The sequence below is a fragment of the Lissotriton vulgaris genome, chromosome 1_1 (genome assembly GCF_964263255.1).
Source record: "Lissotriton vulgaris chromosome 1_1, aLisVul1.2, whole genome shotgun sequence".
In the NCBI taxonomy this organism is placed as follows: Eukaryota; Metazoa; Chordata; class Amphibia; order Caudata; family Salamandridae; genus Lissotriton; species Lissotriton vulgaris.
In genome coordinates, this window is record NC_141685.1 from 1,717,033,338 (window position 1) to 1,717,049,992 (window position 16,655).

Below are 16,655 nucleotides of genomic sequence, written 5' to 3' on the forward strand. Positions count from 1 at the left end.
GCAGCCCCCTGGCGAGTTTGCACATGGGGAACTAATTCCCCTTACATACTGGGGGTCCCTGGGGGCCAACTAGCCCACCAGGAACCTCCAGTATGTGCCAGGAGGCTGCATTGCAGAGAGGTGTAATGAAGCCATGCCCCTTTATACACCTCTCTGCAACGCAGCCCCCTGGCACGTTTGCAGAGGGACAACTCATTCCCCTTGCATACTGGAGGTCCCTGGGGCCAACTAGCCCACCAGGAACCTCCAGTATGCGCTCAGGAAGGTACAGAGTACCGTTCAGAGTACTGTACTTCGTACCGCGTGATTTACAAAAGGTTTGGGGGGGGCTTGTGGGTCCTTGTGGGACCCCCTGAGCAGGCCTAGTGGGTCAGGGTGTTTCTACCCTATCCCCTTTGTGTGTTTTGGATGTTTCTTTCACTGCTTTCTTTGGAGTGTTGACAGCCAATTAGCATGAAGCTCATGCTCGGGAAGGTACAGAGTACAGTACAGAGTACAGTACTTCATCTATAGATATATCTATGATTTTACTTTTGATTTTCTCAGGAACTACTGAAGGGATTTATACCATTTAAAAGAAGGGTAATCTGCGAATCGAAGGCTACCTTTTTGCCAACTTTAGTGTAATTCCGTTCAGCCATTCGGGATGTAGCCCTGGCTAAATGTCCCCATGGAAAATTGCATGGGGAAAACATGTTTTGGGACCCCCTTTTTTCTCAGCCCCCGCATCATGAATCATCCCCAGACTTTCAGGGAAGGAGCGGAGCAGGCCATTTTCTTGGAGAATTTCGCGTGTATTTGTCTACTGGCGCCAAAGTTATTTCAAATAGAATGTTGCGGGTTTCCTATGGAAACTAGGTCCTAACTATAACTACCTACTGGCGATCTCAGTAGGTAATATATACATATGTATTTGTTAAATTAAAAAAAAAATATATTATAAAATACATTAAAATGTATAGTTTATTTATTGTTTTATTTTTTCTAATTAGGTTTATTTGTTACAACGTAAATTATATTTAATTTATGCTTTTATTAAATGTTATTAATCGATTATATATATATATATATATATATATATATATATATATATATATATATATATATATATATATATATATATATATATATATATATATATATATATATATATATATATATATATATAAATTCAGCTTTTCTCCTTCCAGAGAAGTTAGTTCCTCGTGCACTCTCGTGTGTTATTCAAATTACACCACACTGGTTTTTAAGTCGATTGTACTCTTTATTTTCAGCAACCAGCAACACCTTACGCGTTTCGGTCTCTACGGAGACCTTGCTCACAGGTTAACTGAGTCGACATTTTTTTGCATTTAAATAAAGTGAAAAAAATGCTCCTGAAGTTACATCACTTCCTGTTTATCACACAGGCTTTGTGGGACATGCAGTTTTTGGTGATAATTTCTAAATTGCAGTGCATCCTACCATATATTGAACCAGCAATTATCACGCAGTTCTACACATATATACAAATTAATTCAATGATTTTAAACAAAAATTAAGCCCTCCAGTGGGCGTCAGCAATCAACACATATGAGGGCCTCTACTCGGCTGATGTTTCTTGCTAATTAGGTAGGAATTAATTCATCTATGTTTATATGTATCATATCATCATGATTAATGTTGCATGTCCTTAAATTGGGAAAAAATAAAAGGGAAGAAAAAGTTTTCTTTATGTGAACATAATAGTGCAGATTAAAATAAATGTTTTGCAGGGTAGGTATCTTTGTTTCTGATCAGTTTTTAGTTAATGTTCTTCGGGTCAGTTTAAAGGTGGCAGTGTAATTCTTCATCCTGATTATGCCCATAGGGGCTCAAAGTTCGGAAGTTCATAATGTGTTTCGATTCTTTTTGTCTCATCACTTTTTCACGGTCTCCACCTCTTTGATTGGGTCCGACACTTTCTATTCCATAAAAAGTTAGAGCTTTCCAATTTCCTTTATGTTCCTTTTCCATATGTTTTGCCATTGCGTTGCTGCGGTCTGAATTAATAGTAGCTCGAACATGCACCAAAATGAGTAGTTTTAATTCTTTTTTTGTGCTTCCGATATACTTCAAGGAGCATGGACATTCCAAAGCATATATAACAAATTGTGTTTTACAATTGATTAATTGATCAATTCTCCAAAGTTTTCTATTCGCCATCTCTAGTTCCTTGGTTGTTCTGGCAATACAACAAACTTTACATCCAGAGCATTTGTAAAATCCTCTGGGTCTGCGCCATGCTTCGGGTTTTTTTTGTTCTTGAAAATAACTATGGATAAGTTTGTCTCTCAAGTTTTTTGCTCTTCTATACGTCACATTGGGATGATCCCCCACTATTTCAGCAACGTTAGGGTCCATATGTAAAATGTGCCAGTTTTTTCTTAGGATTTTGATGATTGCTTGATTGGCCGTTGAGTGAGTAGTGATGAATCGAATTTTTTCATCCTCATCATTTGATTTTTGTTTTTCTCTGAGCAAATCAGTTCTTTTGATACTGGAGGAGCGATTTAACGCTGTCTGAATACATGCTGGGTTGTATTTACGTTTTTCAAATCTTTTTCTTGCTAAGTTTTTGTGTATTTGCCAGTCTTCATCATTAGAACAGATCCTCTTTATGCGAAGAAATTCTCCGTAAGGGATATTGTGTATTAAACTTGGTTGGTGAAAGCTTTGGGCATGTAAGACCGCGTTTGTTGCGGTGCTCTTACGATGTAATGTTGTTTGTAATACATTGTCTTTCACAAAAATCTCCGTATCCAGAAATACTACCCTTGATTCACTGATTGTGGACGTGAATTTTAGACCAAAATTTGAATTGTTGAGGATTTCAAAATAGGTTTCAAACTCTTCATTTGTTCCTTCCCAGATTAACAGCAAGTCATCTATGTATCTTAACCACGCTATGGTTTTTTGTACCGCTTCATCATTTTCAGGTCTCCATGCCCATGTTTTCTCCCATTGTCCCATTGTTAGACATACATATGATGGACTAAAAGAAAAGCCCATCGCTGTGCCTCTGCATTGATGATAGATTTCATGTCCAAATAAAAATATGTTCTGCTCCAGGCACATTGAAATCATCTCCATAAGCATGTTGTTGTGGTCCATAAATTGTATGCTTCTGTCCATTAGGAAAGATTTGCAAGCCTCCAAACCAATTTTGTTCTGAATATTAGAATACAAAGATACGACATCCATCGTAATCAGCTTGTATGAGGGTTGCCGTGGAGTGTCTTGCAGTCTTCTCAACATATCCCCCGTGTCTTTTATGTACGAGGTTAAGCCTTTGACATATGGTAGCAAAAACACATCGATATTATTCGCAATGGGTTCCAATAGGGCTCCTTTGGCTGAAATGATTGGTCTCCCTGGAGGTCTAGTGGGGTGTTTGTGAATCTTTGGTAGAAAATATATTGTGGCCATTTTTGGATGTTTTGTTTGAAGATAATTGTACTCATCACTGTCAATCAGTTTTTGATTGAACAACGTGTCTAGTTTTTTGTCTAGATCTTCTTTCAGTTTTGGCAAGGGATTAGTTTTCAATTTTTCGTAATATTCCTTATTCTGTAATTGTGAATGAGCTTCTCGCATGTATGCCTCCTTGTTTAGAACATATATATATATATAAAGCAAGTGATATTTTGTACAACTATATTTTTGACTTTGATAGTTTTTTTCGGATATTCTTTTACTTACGATTGTTAATATAGGATGTTGATATTTTAGGTGTTGATATACTGTCAGTGAACCGTGGCATACATATACTTCTCCTTGGGGGTGAAATTGGCGAAGGATACCTGCTTGGTAAACACTTGTAACTCTGTTTTGCTGTTTTGCTGACTCTCTGGTCATTGTGAAAAATAGCAGTGAGTAAGCTATTACCCTGTAGGTATAGCGCATATGCTGCACGCTCATTCATGCTGACACCATACCTGAATCCAACTACACCAAGTGACAAGTCAGCCTGTGGGCAATCATGTTCAGGATGCGAAGATGGTTGTCCTTTTGAGCCTGTAGTAGGCAATGACATTCTCTGGTGTTAAGTCTTTGAGGCTGGTGTGTTTTCTGAAGGTCCGTGGTCTGTGTCTGTGCTGCCTCTGTGTTGATCCGGGGTGTGCCGGGGGGTGGTGGCGGTGGGCAATGTGGGCCTGTTGGGACACCGAGCTGCATGATCAGTAGCTCCATGGCATCTGTTTTTCTTCAAGTGTGGCTCAGGGCTGGCCTCCCTTTTCTGGTGCGAGCTGCCATCCGACTTTACACCAGGTTAGAGCAGGTACTAATTTCCTGATGCTAACACACCTTATCACATGTTTTGTGGTTGTATCGCTGATCTGTCTGGTCTTTGAGAAGGCTGCAGAGTGGAGTTTTTGTGCCTTTTTGCATGGGAACGTCTATTCTGCATCTCATTAGCGATAGTTGCTGCGGGTCCTCGCAGGTGAACTGGTGCTATAGGCTGTTGGCACCAGCTTGTGAATGGGGTGATACATTTATCGCGACTTTGGCTTCGATAAAGTACTGTTAACTCAGCAATAACTCCTTGAGAATATGCCCCAAAGACTTTAAGCATTGGATTAGCACAGTGCCATCCATGCCGAGATAGAAAGGGACAAAGTCTTTTTGCCATTTCTACAGCAAAGTCTTTAAGCTTAGGAATTGCACAGTGCTGTCCTTGCCGAGCTGAAAAATTACAAAAAAAATGTACCACTCCAGGCACAATATTACAGCTTTGAATTGGTAAAATACTAACCAAGCCAACCTAAAATGAGTAAAAGAAACCCCTGACACAGTGTTTCCCTCTAATTAATACTCTTCAGAGAGGTATAGCTTTGTTAAGACTCTAGGGAGAACCCAGTATCAGTAAAGAAAAAATACCCTTTCAGGCATAAAATGATGAATAAATTATGCAAAAAAGAAGCAGAGAGCTCTGGGTAGTTCTCAAGTTTAGGTGGAAAGCAGCTCCTGCATAGAGCACTCTCAACACCAGTGGCACTCTAGGGCAGGGGTCTCCAAACCGGTCCTGGAGGGCCAGATCCATGCCAGATTTTTTAAATTACTACATGTATCTCAATGGGGATATCCCAAAAATCTGGCATGGATCCGGCCCTCCGGGACCGGTTTGGAGACCCCTGCTCTAGGGGGTATATTCACAAGAATATGTGATAACTACTGCAAGAATAGTGTAACGCAACTTTCAACATCGCAGTCTATCGCAAGAAAATAACCCTGTGTCAACGTGGAATTCACAAAGCGGCGGTAGCATGCGATAGAGACCAGATAATGCTGCAAATGTATGTGTAAAAATCAATGGATCGCCTCAAAAATATGATACGCGAATGCAAAAAAAAATGCAATGAGGCAAACCGCGGTATAAAAAGTAGCGAAAACCAGCCACAGGCCTGCAAATCGCACGCATCTGGCGGGACAATGCACCATATAAACCACAGAAAAAATACACCAGAAACAAGCCAAAGCACCTAGCATCATGGATGCACCCTGACCCAACGCAGAGGTCAATTCAAACCCCACAACCCCCACAGACTACCAGCACGGAACAACAGGGTCGGGGAAGGACAAGGAGAAGAGAGTGGGGAAGATGGGGTGGAGACTGCAGGAAAACAAGATGAGCATCACAGAGGTGACAAACCACTACCAGCAACTGGCCCACTAGTAGACCACTTGTATTGCAGTCGGAGTGCCGAGGAGGCCAATAGGTGCCAGCATGATGTGACTACCTAATCCAGGCACCAACCCGCTGCCTACAGAAAGACAGCAAAGGCGACTGGAGGTGGCAGTCCAGCGCCACTGGAGGAGCTGGAGGAAACCCTGGCCACAGTCATCAGTGTGGAGACGGTGCAAGGAGTAGGGAGTATGGACACAGCTCGAGAGGACTTGACACAACATCAACATGGAGTGCAACAAACAGGGACTGGTGGGACGGTGAGAGATGGGCACAATAGCATACATGCACAATGAGGTTTAACATACTGCACATCCACAATCACCCCAGGATTATGTCCCAGATCTCCTTGACACACTGCATCACACACACACATAGCACGAACAGCACACCCACATTGATGACAACGTGGAACAACATGTATAGCGGACACTTCAGAACAGAGGACACAACTGGTCTGCACATGCGCAGAAACATGCCTACTACATCTTACAGAGACAGACTCTGTGAAGCGGAAATGTATGCGTACGACCGCACATCCGTCATGTAGACCAAATTTACACTGTCCCACAGAAGAATCCAGCACCCCACAAACTGTCACAATGTACATTGCCATACATTCTGCATGCAAACCAGCACAAAGCACCAATATACATGTCAACACAAATTCAACATGCACTTCTCCTTCACAACACAGAGGGGCACACAACACCTTCAGCAGAGCACATATTACAACACATCAGTGATGCTGAAGAGGACACCGTTGACACCAACACCCTACAACAGCCCATGGATATCTTAAGCAACCCCCACCAGGACCCGGCCAGCCAAGCTACCTAGGGGGAACACTGAGCCTGCAACAGACCACACAGCAGGAACCACCCACAAGCACAGCTGGCTCACAACACTTCACCCACACACACAAGCCACCCCAATGCCATGTGTCAGCACATCAAACGGAGGTGGCCCAACAGGTGTGGCTGGGGGCTGAACCCATGGAATGGGAACCAGGACACATGCGTAGGTGTCTATCACCCTTCAGGGCCCACCCACACCCCACTAAGGAGACCAACACTGCCATAGAGACACACGCAGATGCACATTCACAGTACAGAACCACGCCCAAGGGGCACGCAAATAGCAGAGCCACACCCATGTTGGCTCTGCGTGCGATGGCCCTGCCCACTCCCCTTATGAATTGAGTGGGTGACGACAAAGCTACATGCCCAAGCTCCAACCTGCTGCCTGTGGTGACATGTCTGCATCCGATGTACCCAGCACAATGTATTGTCGTAGGGCCCTCATGCACACAAAACCACAGGGACACATGCAGATATCATGTTGAACTGGCTACGGGCACAAGCGCCTGGCCTCTTTATTGGCAGGAACACATGTACAGTGATGCCTGTGCTGGATGTGTGTGGGGTGAATGCAAGCTATTCTGCACTGAATGTCTGGTGCCTCTCAACCACTTGAACATTGGATACCAGTGCAACTGAAACAAAAAACACATGCATAACGGAGTCAAATGCTGAGCAACATGGAGTGAGCCGAAGAAAGTCCAGAGGAGAGCCAACATGCAAATAGAAGTGCCCGGATTTTTTTCATGACAAAGTGCTGAACATATATTCCACCTTTCCAGCCATGGCTCTGAATCATGAGGCATCCGACCTATCCAACTCGGAAAATCCTCCCTGTTTAGACCTGTCTACCATTGAGTCGACTCTGGATCACTTCCCTCTCCTGGATCTTGTCACCTTAGAGAAAGTGGCTCGCCAGGTCAAGTCGGGATCCCCTCGAGACCCAGCCCCCCCAGAAATCCTGATGCAGGCAGGTGATGCCATCCTCCCTGTAGTCCTGGAACTGCTAAATTCATCTCTGTCCACTTGCACAGTGCCCACTGCCTGGAAGCAAGCCTCGGTGCGGGCGCTTTTAAAAAAAACCAATTTGGACCCTGACGACCACTCCAACTATCGCCCCATCTCATTGCTTCCATGGACTGGTAAGCTGCTGGAAAAACACATAAATGCCTTCCTGGTTCAGTTTTTGGAGAATCACTCCCTACTGCACACCTCCCAGACAGGCTTCAGACCTGGCCACGGGACTGAAACCGCCTTGCTAGCAGTGACCGAAGAGTCTCGAAGGATACTTGATCAGGGGGGATCAGTGGCAGTGATCCTCCTTGATCTGAGTGCTGCCTTCGATACGGTCAGCCATATCACTCTGCTGAACCGTCTCCAGAACATCGGAGTTTCGGGAAACGCACTAAGGTGGTTTAGGACCTTTCTGGCTGATAGATCCTTCCAGATCTTTGATGGTAACACAACATCTACCATCAAGCCTCTTAGCTGTGGAGTTCCGCAGGGCTCATCACTGAGCCCTGTATTGTTTAACGCCTATATGAAACCGCTAGCTGGGGTAGTAGAACCGTACGGCATTAAAATTGTGTCGTACGCTGACGATACCCAGCTGGTGGTTTCACTGACCCAGGAGAACGGTGGGCAAGCCTCGGCCGGCCTGCTGAAATGCCTGGAGAGCGTGAGGGAGTGGATGACCAACTCCTCCCTCAAACTGAATGGCGGGAAAACTGAACTCATGCTCTTAGGCCCAGCCTCACCACTATCTTTCTCTTCCTTATGGCCTGCTGGTGTAGGGGCACCTCCTACCCCTAAGGACAGTGTCAAGAGTTTGGGAGTCTGGTTGGACCATAAACTCTCCTTTTCCACTCAGGCCACTAAGTTGTCTGCCACCTGTTTTGGCCTTTTAAGAACACTAAGGAAGGTCCTTTCACTTTTACCTCTAGATGCCAAGAAGGTGGCAGTGCAAGGCCTTATTCAGTCCCGCTTAGACTCAAATAACGCCCTATATCTGGGGGCGCCTGAGATGACTCTTCGAAAGCTACAGGTGGTACAAAATTGTGCAGCACGTACCATACTCCAAATCCCACAGTCACAGTCCGTCAGACAGGGACTGAAAAGCCTACACTGGTTACCGGTGAGACAGAGAGTGGCTTTTAAGGCTCTGTGTATCACACATCGAGCTTTTTGGAAGACTGGATCAGCAATCAACACCAGCCTTGTTACCCCTTACCACCCTAACAGGAACCTCCGATCTTCCGGTGCTTTTCTGGCAGTGGTACCCAGAGTAAGGAGAGCTAGGTCGGGGGGCAGGATGTTCTCACTGAACGCCGCCAAGCTGTGGAATGCACTCCCTTTTGATCTTCGATCCACACCCGACCTACTCCCTTTTCGCAGGAAACTGAAAACCATACTATTTAGGAAGCCCTTTTAGTTCCTCCTGTGTTCCGTCTCGTCTCTGTCTAAACTCAGCGCTTGGACGCCCCTGGGCAGCAACCGCGCTTAATAAATCGATAATAATAATAATAATAATGAGTTGTAGTGCACTGGGGTTGGGACGCTAGAGATGAGCGTGCTCATGTGAAGAAAAAGTCTCAGATTGTGTCCTTTTGATATATTCCAGATGTTGTGGGGTGTGTTAGATATGCATCATCTTCCCCATCAACGTCTCAGGGCCCCCACACTGTTTGAGGTGACATAGCTGCACAACCGCTCCACAGCACAAAATACAATCAGCAATGGACAATGGCCTGCGGTGCACTGAGTCACTGGAACCTGGAGTGCTGAACTGGGTATCAGGCTGATGATCCGCGACAGGTTTGAGCAACTCCGTAAGTCTGGCAGGACCATCGTTTCAACTCTGGCAGATGGTGGTTGGAGGTGGTCCTTGCGGTGGTGGTGTGTGCCTCCTGCAACTTCCAAGCCGGTCTGGAGTCAATTTGGTGTGTGGACCCTGGTGGGACGCATTGGGGCCCGGAGTATGTGTACAGTGAAAGGCCACAGATAAATGGCGTGATGACCCCAAGGGCTACACTTCAGCGCCATCCAATGTCTCCAGAGAAGGGTCCCCGGACCGGACCAACACAGAGTTGGGGGCCCCAGATGCACTGCGGATGGCACAGGCACCCAGCCAAGGGATGGTAACTTCTGGTGCAGTCAGATGGGCCATGAGACCTGAGCGGGTCACCATCAATGTCCGAGGTGTATAATGCGGAGGATTGCGGGGGACAGTGGAAGGTGTCCTCCAGGTCATGACGCCGAAAAGGTTTGATTTCATCCGGAAGCAGCAAATGGAGGAGTGGAATGTGGCTGCCTCATTGCCACCACCAATTCGTTACCAGCTACATGAGGATGAAAACTGCCCCCTAGTCCATAGACTCAGATGCCACCAAAGTTCGACCAGAGAGTGTCCATGAATGTCAAGGAACAGACTTAGTGGCACCGGGGCTGAGAGGGGATGAGAGGATGCAGTCTGCGATGATGCCGGTACACTGATATGAGCTTCGCCATTGCTAAATCTTGACTCTGTGACCTACTGGACCGCAGTGTAGGCCGGAGGCAGCACTCAGAAGTGGCCCACAGCCACATGTCATTGGCTCGCGATGCACAGTGCTAGTGACACCAGGTCAGTTGTCAGTACTGTACGAGCATCTCCGTAATGATGATCCTTTTCTCTCCACCAAGATGCAAGGCGTCATCCTCTTATGCCTCTCCTTGCATGCAATAATAGTAATCTGCCTTTGTGTACTTAATGTTCAGTTCCAAATCTGTGACCTACTTGATTGCAGCCTAGGCCAGGAGCAGTATAGGCCAAAGGCAGCGGTCAGCACAGGCCATTCACCGAGTGTCGCTGGCATAGGTTGGTTGCCCCACCAGCCTGTGCAGTTCAGGTTCAGTGGCACCACGTGTTCGGTCACCTCCAAGACTGTGACCCAGCTTTCGTCCGGACTGAGTCGCATCTTCCTCTTACTCCCCTCTGTATGACCACTGGTGGGGACTTTGTAATTCGTGATTCATGCCGGATGTAAGACCTACTGGTCCGCAGGGTAGTCCTGGTCCCTCATCCACTTGTCGCCAGTTGGCGTTGAACAGGGTTTGTGGCAGCACGTGTTGTGAGCTGGCATTGAACTGGGTTTGTGGCAGCACGTGTTGCCGGCTGGCGTTGAACAGGGTCTGTGGCAGCACGTTTTGCCGCCTGGCGTTGAACAGGGTTTGTAGCAGCACATGTCGCCAGTTGGCATTGACCAGGGTTTGTGGCAGCACGTGTCAGCAGCTGGCGTTGAACAGGGTTAGTGGCACCACATGTCGCAAGATGCCCATATGGAACTATGCCTCACTGATCGGGGGTCTGGTGCTGTGGCCACTGGCCCTGATTTAGGGTCACTGCCATTCAGGAGCCAGGACACAATTTCCTAAATGGGACCTACTGGGCCGCAGAGGATGCTGGTGAAATATGTAAATGAGGAAGGAGTAATGTGGGCCAGCATCGGGGGCCAGCCATGGTCTGAGAGGCTGGCAGGGTTGCAGGCCTCAGGCTTGGAGCTTACGCAGGCATGTGGCGGGCCCTCCTTGCCACATGCCATTGTCGGCTGGTGATCAGTGTGGCCTGGCTGCGCAGGGTTGGGACTGACAGGTTCGTGGTCCAGCGAGTTGGGAACAGCAGGCGCACAGGATCTCAGGCAACTCTGCTCAGACCTATCCTCTTAAGCAGAGGAATGAGAAATCCCCACTCTAGCTAATCAAATGCCTTAGAGGCATCTAAAAGCGCTGCATCCGCAGCCACAGGTAGACGTTGCACTAAATAGTGTAATATTAGCCCAAATAGGGTTCTGAGATTGTGCAGAGTTGCTCTACCCGGTACGAAGCCTGATTGGTCCGGTAGGACTATCAATGGGAGCAGCGGTTGGAGTCTGGTTTTGCAAAAATCTTGGCGTCCAAGTTGATCAATGAGAGTGGACAATAAGACTTGCATTGTTGGGGGTCCTTGTCTGGTTTGAGAAGAGTGATGATGATCACCTCTCTCATTGATTCAGGGAGGATTCTGTCCTGCAACGCCTCTCAGCGAGGAGGCGAGGGGTGAGCTCCTCAGAGTATTCTTTGTAAAATTTCGCAGTGAGGCCATCCACCCTTGGAACCTTGTCCGCCCTCATACTTCCAATGACCCAAAGCACATCTTCAACCGTAAATGGTATATGAAGATACTCACGGTGTGCATTGTTAAACCATACAAGTGCTATGGAGTAAAATGTCAGGGAGGAGTGTACTAGTTCATTAGTTGCGGTGGTGAGTGCTGTGATAAATGTGGCTGCCCTAGGTGGCCTCAGTAGGTTTGCAATTGTCTTTCCGGCCCGATCGGCTTAGCCATATTTCCTTGCAGTCGCATACTTGTGGAGAAACTTTACCTCCTTGTCAGCCACCTCCTGGTATGTAGTTGCTACGAATTTGCCGCAGCGTCCCACTTAATATTGTCGCTCGAGTGTATGTAGCTCTGATTCTAGGCGGTCCAGGCAACCTCGTATATCCCTGAGCACCATGTTTTGCCATGCTATACAATGTCCTCGAATTACCACTTTGAAAGCCTCCCAGAGTCCCGGCCGAGTCCACTGACCCTGTGTTCTTATCAAAGTATTCTGTTATGTGTGTGTGCAATTCCTTGTTGAAAGCAGAAACTAGCAGAGCATTGGGTGGCAGGCGCCATGTGAAGGGCTGTCTATAGGGCTGGGATATGTGGAGGGTCGAAGTAACTGAAGAGTGATCAGAAAGCGTGCAGGCGTGATGGGACACATGACCATGCTTTGTAGTGTAGTTCCTATTTCGCTAATAGGCTGTGCACATTGGAATAATATACACTATAGTTTTGGCATAAGACTAAGGTCAGTATGCCCCTATCGAGTATATTAAACTTAATTACTTTGTGTGCCAGCTAACTCAGAGGCCACTAGAAACTCCTTGTAAAACAAGAAAGGAGTAGTTTCAGGCAACCGCATAAACATGACAACTTTGTTTCCCTTTAGAATCAGAACATTCTCAGAATCGTGGAAATAATAGATAACACTTTCACTCAGCTAATCATGCATGCTTAGTTTCTGCAGAGGTACACAAAATGAGTAGACTGGCAATTCAATGAAAGGGGTTTATTGAACTGTCTTATTTCTCGTCTAAGAGATATGTGCTTTTACAATCATAAGACAGTATGCCTGATATATAATGTACAGCTAAGCAGTAGATAGAAATAATACTGCAATAGCATTGTCTTTTAGCTACAACACATATTTATACACACATACATAAATGACACAGGCTAAAATGTGAGTACTCACACGATGCGTTCTCTAACTAGTTCTACCCCAGTGTACCTAACCTAAGTGTAGTACAAGGTAAGAAGTAGATGCTGTATTCTATAGTCTGGTATGCTATAGTTTGTATTCTAAGTTTGTATGCCAAGAGTCGCTCTATGTTCTAGTCCTAGCTCCATACCTTAAGAATGAGAGAGTTTGGAATCTCTTTCCAGGTCTCGAACTCTCACACCCCGCAAAGGGAGTCAGAACACTGGAAGCTGGATTCTCTGCAAGCAGGGATACAACGTCTTGTCAGTGCGTCAGGCCGGGACACGGACTCCTCTAAGTAGCGGTCGCCTACTTACTTGACCTGGCGAACCATCTCCGTGCAGCCGTGCTTTGCCATGGCAAGGGAAGGTATGTTTATTCCTGGAAGGGGCTTAGGAATGGTTGCATTGATATAAAGTCAGGCAGAGGAAGACGTCATGAATGAACCCTTAGGGTATAGCGGTTCATGCATAATAAATGAGTTCTTGGAGAAATGAATAATCCTGGGCTAGGGAAACTCCCAACAGCTTAAGGATCTGGTTACTAAGAACTCGTTGTGATGTTGGGGTGGACAAATGTAGGTTACCATGCTTGTATTTGGATAGCATGGCTAATGCCGAAATAAGGACTGGGATCTTACGCATTTAAAAAGTCAATGTGAATTGTGCCTATAAAAGGACATGTATCAGGAAAACCTATATACGGACATATCAATATACAACAGCGTTATGTTGCTGCGTGATACAAGTACCCTCATGGGTGTTAGGGTGGAGGCTTCGCCAGGTTTCCACTAGACCATAGTCTTCTACTAGTTGTTTTCATACTGCAGCAGTTTGTGGGTGGTTTGTGCGTGAAGTTCCCACCCTGTCTTCCCTTAGGGATATTACTGTATTAAAATCATCCCCCCATATTAATGCCGCATCCCCCATGGATTGTATAGTGTGCCACACTTGCTGAAATAAAGAGGGGTCATCCACGTTTGGTCTGTAGACATTAGCGATTAGGACCTTCTGGTGAAACAACACCCCAAGAACCAACACATAGCGCACCGCACCTCTATATCGCTGATTACTTTCAGGATTTGCCAGGGGGTATCTTTTTTATTTAACGTGGCAACCCTGCGTGAGTAGTTGGAGTAGCATGAAGTACACTTCAATCCATCTGTTGGACTTCAGCCTGTCACAAGCTGTGCTCCTAAGGTCGCTCTCTTGAAGGAGGCTTATAGCAGCTGAGTGTCTCGAAAGGTGTGAGTGTTTTAGGCGTGTCTTTCTGTGGTCATTAATACCGCATACGTTCCATGTAACGCATGTTAGATGAGACAGAGAGACTTGAAATAATATCTGTCCCTTATGATTATCAATTTTGCTACGTGGCGTGCTCCCGAAGAGTCCCTTCCAATGCATGGTAGTGTCCCCGGAGTAGTGTGACATCTCTAGTAGGCATCTTGTCAGAGATTAAATATAGAGCACATTGCAATGAACAGTAAACAATAAAAAACAATCCCTTCCTACCCTCCTCCCACTCCAACCCCCCCAATCAGGTTGAGTCTCAAAACTAACAACCCAAGAATATTGTAAGATAGGGAATCATCCCTGAGGGGGCTGAGGTTGCCGGCATACTGCCCCGTCACAACGTAACAGGGTAATCGAGCTTAAGTAACCACCAGCATAGTGCAATTACAAACCATATCACAAACAGATAGTAGAGTAGATCAGAGATTTTGTCTCGTATAGAGGTGTAGATGAAAACACAGCTGCGTAAGGCTCAATATCAGGAAGATTATGCTAGTCATTGTCACTTAGCTGACCCCGGGACGAGTTGTCTTTGTCTCTTTGCTCCTGTGCTTCTTGTTTGGCAAATTTCATTGCTGTACTAGCTTCCGTGAAGAAAGAGGGCTTGCCATTTGCATGAACACAGAGTTTGGCAGGGTAGAGCATAGCATATTTTATTCCGGTGTGTGTAACAGTTTCTTTGCCAGAAGAAACTCCCTCCTCGCAGCCTGGACCGCCTGTGCGAAGTCTGGGTATAATAAAATGGCGTTTTTCTGGTATTGTAGTGTTCCTCGTTCTTGGGCAAGTCGGAGGACTGTGTCTCTGTAATTAAGCAGCCGGGTCAATATCCATATCGGGGGAGTGCTCAGTGGGGGCCGAGGCTCCAGAGTGCGGTGGGCCCGCTCCATCAGGAACATGGCAGAAAGATCAGTCCTGAACAGGTCCTGGAGAAGGCCCTACACATATTTCTCCATGTTGGGTATGTTGGTAGACTCCTGCCATTATTCGTACGTTGTTCCTTCGCGAGCGTGCTTCAATGTCCTTGTTCTGTGCCTTGATGACCTCCAGCACCATGTCCATACGAAGGAGGTGGCCTTGTGTCTCGACTTGACGGTCGTCCGTATCGAAGGCTCTGGTTTCCAGCTCGTGTAGTCGCGATTCATGTTTGTCCACTTTGTGCAATACCTGGTCCATTCAGACTGCAAGAGAGTCAATTTTGGCATTGATTTCTTTGAGGTAGCCTTTTACGTCGCATAATAGAGTTTTTATGTCCTCTTCTTGGTCTGTTTGCAGTTGTGTTTCCGGTACTACCATCTGTGACATCAGCTCACCATCCATCTGCCGGGTATTGCGTTTGTCAAAAGTTATTTTCGTCTGTTTGTTGTCTGCCTTCTCCATTGTACACCTGTGCTGTGGTAATACCATCTATGGTGGGCAGGCTGGCAAGATGCGGGCAAACAGGAAAGCAGAGTCTGCATTGTACGCTCCAAGCTTTTCCCAAGTGCTGCAGTCTTTGTGGAAGGTTTGAGTGTGCCCCCCGTGAGCAGCAGATCCTTGGCAACAGAGCCAGTGGGAAAGTGTTAGCTAGGCCTTGATTACAGAATGGTGAGGCCTAATGGCCTGCCTCTACATCAGATTTGGCCCACGTTGGCCAGCTGCACCTTCAGCTCAGTGGGTACACTACGTTCACTTTACCCTGGGGTTTTTTGCATGGTTAGTAAAATGGTCCACGTGCAGCAATCAGCAATGGGAATCATCGAGTTTCACCTATCTTCTTTATGCCCAACTTCCTCTGCAAGAGTGCAAGTCGCCGATTTTGATCGTCAGGCCCCCCCAGAGCTGAGACGTCCACCAGTTTGTGATTAAGGTGCTGTGATAACAGGGCCCCAGAAACACGCAACGGCTTTGCACTGATATCGATGACAGGGGGGCCTACACAGCAGAATTGCCTCCAATGTCAATTTGCACTTACCGGCTCAGTGACGATTTCATCCAACGGTGCTGGGAAATAATCTGATAGTTCCAGGCAGCCTCAGTAAGTCTCAGCAGTACCTCGGCGAGTATGTCCCATGTCCAGTCCACCTCAAGTTGGATAGCATCCGATCTCTCGCTCCTGCTACTCCATCTCGCAGCGTGTGCGGTGCATTCAGGCCGGAGGCTGCGGCGCAATGGGCAAGCTGGGCACCCCAATGGTTTACGCCCTCGACACCCCAGCCCCAGCACCGCGCGGTAGCAGCCTACCTCCGTCCCGCACCTCTCCGGAGTTCTACGCCACAGTCTGTGTCACAGCCTCGGTGTCCCCTGCACCAGCAGCGCCGCCAGATCCAGGCCAGGCTACGAGGACGACTCCTCCAATCTCAGCGGTAGTTCCTCCAGCCCTCCTTCTCCCTACTTACTTTATTTTATCATTGCGGCAGGCGGATGGTTGCTGCGGCGCATCAGCACTCCAGGCCAGACGTCGCTGCAGCCCCGGACTCGGCTTCTCACCACCCCGTCCAGG